Consider the following 7011-nt stretch of genomic DNA (forward strand, 5'->3'; position numbering starts at 1 on the left):
AAATTTTTGAACAAAACTAAACTAAACCATTATATTTTACATTTCTAACAATGAAAATGTTTCTTTAAGTTTTTCCTATTCAAAGATAGCGCCCCTTTAACCAATGCAGAACTGTTACGAATCTCAAGACATTTTCGATAAGCCTGGAAGAGTACGTTAATTATTTATTTTTTAATTTTGTTTCGAGTTCTGCTTCACCTCTACTCGAAACTGCCGAATTCCATTTTTCATTATAGTTTCGTCGGGAATTCCTATCACATTTTTTCTCGCATCTTGCTTTTCCTCCTGTTATTAATGCAGAATGCACTATTGGGACGGTTTTCGGGGCTGCCTGCCGCTAAGGGCTAAGTCACTAATTCGCTAAGGTGTTAACTTAAATGTTTGTTTAATTAATTAATTAATTTCAATTAATTAATTAGTCTAGAGACAAGGAAATGGTGGGGGTGAGCTGGGTACACGTGTACCCCACGTAAAACGTGTTATTTCTTTGTCAGTTGGGACACAGGCGGCCCAAGCTCACGATGCGAGGAGTGATTATTTATTTATTTTTTTAATCTTTATACGAACGTTCAGCGCGTGAAACGTGGCAAATTTACCGCCGACATCTACTATTACATAACCACCGAGTTTGGTTAAGCGAAACGTGACCTTCGCCTTGCAGCATATGGTGGTGTTGTGTTACAACAGTTTGAATTTATAAAGGTTTGGGGACCGTTCATTTTTTATGAGGGAGGGGGAGCTGGTGGGATTTGGGAAGCACCATTTAAAAACCGCATGACCCCCCCTCAGCTTACAAATTTTTTCATGTGCCCCCCCCTTATAGCGGTCATTTTTTGGGATGACCCCCCCCCCCGAAAAAAAAATTGAACAAACAATATTTAGATTTCAACTTTTTTAATATTTCTCTATTATCCCCCTACTTCACGTTTTGTGCTCACTGTGAAGACAATATTTACAATCCCTATACTACAGAGAGCTGTTGTTCGAAAAACAAATCAAAAGAAAGAGAAGTCAATTTCGGATCTCCTAGTTATGGCTCGCTCTGAGCGTGTGGCATTTGGCCTCTCATTGGCATCTCCCTCATCTGAATTGATGAATGCCCACAGTTTTAATGTAAAACAGATCAAATGTATAGAAGCTAAGTTGACGAAGGTCACGCAGGACATGGAAGTACTAGAAAATAAGAGCAATTATAACAGCATATTCAAGGGCATACTCAAACATGCACAGCACATCAACAAAAGGAGAAGGAAAAAAGAAAACCGCAGAAAGTCAAATGAAAGAAATAGGAAGCGGACTGAAAACAACGTCCAACGAGTTTATGGAATCTGTGTTGGAAACCCGCTAGGAAATGATCTTCCACAATGCCTTGTGTACCCTCGTAGAACGGCCGTCCCGGAAGGGTGTATTAAAGTTGAGGATATTGCCACGTCGTTATTTAGAAGAGATGGGCCATACATCGCACAGCTCTTGGAAGGGAATTATTTCACCAATGCTGCAAGAAGCAGAATCACCACCAACCTTGAGCAGGAAGTCAGAGATTATGTTTACACCTTCATGTACCCTGAAGAGTACACTCTGACGGAAAGCATTGCTGCTTCTTGCAGCATCGGTGAAAGAGACTCCCATAGCAGCACAAGCGGCGACGAAGAACTCGACGACAGCGAAGATGAAGATGAGTGCCAGTGAAAGTTACATTCGAAAATAACAGTGTTAAATACTTCTTTTCAGTAGCTACAAATGCTTTTTTGTCGCCAAACGTTTTTTTAAAGCAGAAGGAAAGTTTGTAATAAATTTGTATCCTGCCCTCTATGTTTATTCTATAGCAATTTGTTTGATATTCAAACATTATGCCATTTTAAAGTTTTACTAAAATATTTCACGTGACCCCTCCTTTTTCCCTTATTTTTTTGGGATGGCCCCCCCTCGAAAGCCATTTTTTTTCGCATGGTCCCCCCCCCAAATCCCACCAGCCCCCCCTACCTGATAAAAAATGAACGGTCCCTTGTATGGGGAAAAACGTTAATCGACATTATAGCTGAAATTATGATATTTTTGCAATAAAAATGACTTACCATAATGCCTTGTTGTCTTCTCTATTGTCATCTCGCTTTTCAGCTCGATCCGAAGCCTTTTAAGCAAGTTGTCGCTTTGTGGTTTTCCTCTACTGATCGAGCTGAGAAGCGAGATGACAATAGAAAAGACAACAAGGCATTGAGGTGAGTCATTTTTATTGCAAAAATACCAAAATTTCAGCTACAATGTCGATTACTGTTTTTCCCCATACAAACCTTTATAAATTCAAACCGTTGTAACACAACACCACCACATACTGCAAGGCGAAGGTCACGTTTCGCGTAACCAAACTCGGTCGTTATGTAATAGTAGATAGGGACTTTAAGCAAAGATAACGCGGACGCCGACGGGAACGCCATAAGATCAGGGAAAAGCCAAAAGGTGCACTGCGCATGACTGGCGGGAAACAAGTTGACGTTCTGCGTTCGGGCCCGACGTGAGTGAAGCTCATTTCGCGTTGTCTGAAAACGTGAGTTTTTGCTTTCGTTTCCTCTGCTGTATCAACGCTAAATAACCCGTGTTACTAATTTCGAGGAACTTTAATGCTTGTTTTCTCTTGTTATGTGAGATATTTCATTTTAAAGAAACGTCGAGAAATCTGAAGCGAACTCAAGCCAGTCGGCGAACATGTGAGTGCCGTGAAATATCTTTTTGAAAGCTAATGTAAATAAAGACAACTTACACGAATTTCAATCGAAATTTTTCCTTTCGAGAAGTACTCAAATGTCAAATGGCTCATCATGGTGAAATTCTAAGACATTTAAAAGGGTAGACACCATTAAAACTTCCGTAGCTGTCTCCATTTTCAGTCGTAAGATCAGTGATTTACTTAGATCTTTATCAGTCGGCACGCTGATTTGTCGCACCAGTCTGATTAAATATCTACTGATGATAAGTTCGTTTACTTCATTGTACAACTCAGCGAGAAGGGGCAAGTTGCGTTTGTGGAAGCGAAATTCGGACCGGCACTCGTCGTCTTCAAAACATCGAAGTTAAAATCAGGAAAGGAATCATGAGGTTGATCGAGATCATTCGACCGGTTTCAATCGTACAAGAGTAGAAGTTCCTGATCGTTTAACTCACCTTCATCGTGGATTGTTAAGAGTTGATTGCGAACTTCTTTCAATGAAGTGATCCTAGTTCATCCTGATAAACAGAGGACGAATATCGATAATGTCAATAAGCTTGATAGTGCGGAAACCGCGGTTTCCGACGGTGCTGCTTAATGTTTGTGAATTCCCGCCACAACGGCGTTCTCTCCCCAGCCTTCTCACAGGTTTCGGCGTCCCCGTCGCCGTCCGCGTTCCCGCTGCTTAAAGTCCCTGATGTCGGTGGTAACCGTGTCACGTTTCGCGCGCTGAACGTTCGCATAAAGATTTACAAAAAAAAAAAACTCCTCGCATTGTGAGCTTGGGCTGCCTGTGGTTCGGAGTCAACATCGCAAAGCTATATATTTGTCTCAAGTAACCCCTTGCTCTCCTTGTGGTACTATTCTCTTAAGAACATTAGCGGCTTATTTATTTCTTGCCTTAACTGCGTCTGTAAGAGAGACCAAAAAGTTCCCGAGTTAGTGGCTTTAATATTCTGCAAATTGTAAATTTTTGACAAAAGAAACCAGGAAAGAGCTCAAATATTGTTAATTTAATCAGTCTTTGGGGAGACTCGTTCATCGATGCAGGATAATATCGGCCAAGTAGCGCTATTTACCTTAAATACTTCTCATTGAAACGCTTCCCAGTCATATCAATCGATATTGCTGTGTATTAATTTTGAATTGTTTTATTGTTAACAACAAAGGTGGCAACAGAAAAAGAAAGTGGTATTCCGTGACTATCTGATAATTAAATTAGTTCTTGTTCATCTGTGATAAGAAAATTTGCGTTTCGAGAAAAAAAACAAAATTGTTTCTCTTCCATTTCTTCGTCAGATATTTAACTTTCGTTCATTTATCCCCCAAAACAAGCTCATCTTCCGTGGTTTGGAGAAAACAAGAGTTTCATGTTACATACCTTTGCGAGCTACAAAGTTGGCGCGAAGAGCTAAATTGTCACGTTTGTTCAAAGTATTATTGAATTTAAAATGAACGAAAATCATCGTAAAACACCAGAGTAAAATTTAAAAGCTGTCGTGCAAAAAAGTAATTGTACGTAATTTTCGGACCTTGAATGAAAATACAACCTTGAAACGTACTCAGTGCTAACGGGAAAAGCCCTAGCAGACTACCATAGTAGATACAAACCAGAAGTGAACCGAGCAGGGGTAAGTACTTATGGGACTACCGTGCCAGAGCTATCAATTGCAGTCTGCACTATCTGAGATTGTCTCATTAGTATGATTTTACAGTTACCTGCTCTAGCCGATAGGTTTTAGGCCAGCCGGCCCTCCACGAGGGGGAGAGGGTGCTAATAAACACCCTTGAAAACGCTTTCTTTCTGGTCATTCTATATGTATTTTCGAAAACTTTCAGAAACCTCACTCACAGATAAATATGAGTGGAGGAAGAACCAATCCATGCCTGTCTCAGAGGTAAGTTCGACCTGTTCTTCTATATGGCTGCAAAAAAATGAAAGATTACGGAGCACGAAAGCCGAACACGCTCTAATGACAATGCCAGAGACGGATACTTAGGATCAGAAGGAAGCAGAGGATAAGACTAAATTAAATATCAGAGATTGACAACACAAGTCACAAGATACGACGTCGGAGGTTGAACTTGTACGGACAAGTACTCAGAGAAAATGGTAGACAAGGAGCCGGCAGGTTAGAGGAGCTGTGGGGTCCAGCACAGGCCAGACCCTGTGCACTGATCAGTGAGGATGAACACCCCTATGCTCATGTTTAAAGTTAAGTTAGTAGAGGTTATAACTTACGTAGTCACAGCCAGCCCAAGCTCAGTATGTGACTGCTGATTCAATAACGGATTTGATCTTACGTAGCGTACGCGACTGCAAGTTAGGCGCAAATTGTTTCTGTGCTAGACGAGTTTGTTGCTTTTTATGTCGTCTGTTGTCGTTTCCTTTCATAAAGGGCTTAATAAGGGGGTTACGACGAGTAACGATTTACCAACATCGAAAAAGACACAAACCCGACTAAAATGGATACAGTTTGCACCTGAATTGCACGAAAGACACAAAGACACAACTGTGTTACGGTATGTGAAGTTTATTTCTACTTATAATATAGATAGAACCCTGCGCGCGCACTGATTGGTCAAAAATCCATGTTTTATAAACAATTATTGGATGAGGTTTTTGTGATATCCAGAACAATCAAGGTCGAGGTAGGGGTTATCAGCCGAAGCCGAAGGCTGAGGCTGATAACCCTTACCGAGACCTTGATTATTCTGGATATCACAAAGACCTCATCTAATAATTGTTTTATTATACATTGAACGAAAAAAATGGAGGTCATGTTTTTGCTTCTTCACTGACGGCAAGCAACACAAAGCGCGCGAACTTGACATGATTACCCGTGACCTTGAGTGTCCTTGACATGATTATTGTGTAATCTGCAGAGATGACGCCACAGGCGCTGATTTCGAAAATTCACTACGCTTTCGACCAATCAGAAAAGAGATAGTGAGTTCAATGTACAATAATCAGAGTAATTGGTCAAAAACCCACGTTTTATCTCGAGAAATGCCCTTCGTGTTTTATCACAGTGTAATATACGGCTTAGGCTTCTTTATTTGTTAGATAAATAACTTAAGGTGGCTCAAACAGTTTCCAGCCCTTATATTTTTATGGGTCGTTATAACCACTCTTTATCACTTGTTGCTACAATCACAGTATCGAAAAACTGCCCAATCATTTGTGAACACGTTGTTATCATTTTCGTGACATAATAGGGTACCATAGCAACAGTATGACCTCCTAAAAACACCCTTAATTACAGCTTTAGGGGCTTATAATTCAAAAACGGTACGGTGAAATTTTTTATATTATCAACTTTTGATAAGCATGATAAGACGCAACTTTTGGCAAAGTTTAAAGAAATTCTGGCCATGGGGTTCAGAGCCACCTTAAATGTTCGAAAGTGTTGGAAACTGTTTTGAGCCACCTTAAATTAAGCATATTTAGGATGAGAATATGTGCTTTGTTGTTTAGAGTGACGATTAGTTCCCCCTGGTAAGCACCCGGTCCCTCTATACTAGCTAAGCTGGATTTTTACGGTTACTTGATTTTCAAGCATTTAGAAACACGATAACATCTAGTCTTATTGTATTACATGTATTTTGAAATAATCTTGTGACGTAGTATCCAACTGAAGACGACATAATGTCGACAATATTTATGTACAACATTTTTACCCCTGACTTTTTTGGAAAGCGTAGGCTTTATTTACCAACATGCCCGAAAGCACCATAGAATATCGGATAGGATCCCATTTAACAATGCAAAGGGGAACCACCATGGCACAATCCTGCCTCGGGTAATGCTAATTTACGTAATAAGGGTAACCACATGACAATACAGTCTTGATAACATTTTGGAGATTTTCATTCACTCATGCAGTCACACCGAGACATGATGGCATGAAAACAGTACCATATATGTCTGCTATTGGTGATAAAACCTAGCCAATTAGCTATTAAAAAAGAAGGACAATTAGGATGCAGTGAATATAAAATATTACTGCTAGTACACTCGCGCTTCTTGGAGGGTCGCACAGGGGGCGGGGGGGGGGGGTGGTTTCTGGCACGGTTCGCGAACGGAAAAAGTAGAAGATCACGGATATAAAAATTTCGTTTACCCGAATCAAGAAAATAAGCAAGTAAGATACTCGTTTTAATGACCTGTTCTTACACTAGAAGCAGTGTTTGAAGAAAGTAAAATCGCGAATGGCTAAGTCAAGGCTCCATATTGTAAATCGCATACCTAAGTCACTCTCGAAAGACGACTCCAACCATTCCGAGGACTTGCGTCTGAAAATCAC

The 7011-nt window shown here is 40.4% G+C and overlaps 1 long non-coding RNA gene across 1 annotated transcript; it reads left to right on the plus strand.

The window, feature by feature from the left end:
• The first annotated feature begins 2172 nt into the window (after window positions 1-2172).
• On the plus strand, window positions 2173-2763 carry LOC149097371 (uncharacterized). Its single transcript, XR_016204298.1, has 2 exons — window positions 2173-2545; window positions 2661-2763. It is a non-coding gene; the product is annotated as an uncharacterized LOC149097371 (long non-coding RNA).
• Window positions 2764-7011: the final 4248 nt, after the last annotated feature.

Source organism: Orbicella faveolata, unplaced genomic scaffold, assembly GCF_042242905.1.
Source record: "Orbicella faveolata isolate gen_17 unplaced genomic scaffold, um_ofav_v1 contig_47, whole genome shotgun sequence".
Lineage (NCBI taxonomy): Eukaryota > Metazoa > Cnidaria > Anthozoa > Scleractinia > Merulinidae > Orbicella > Orbicella faveolata.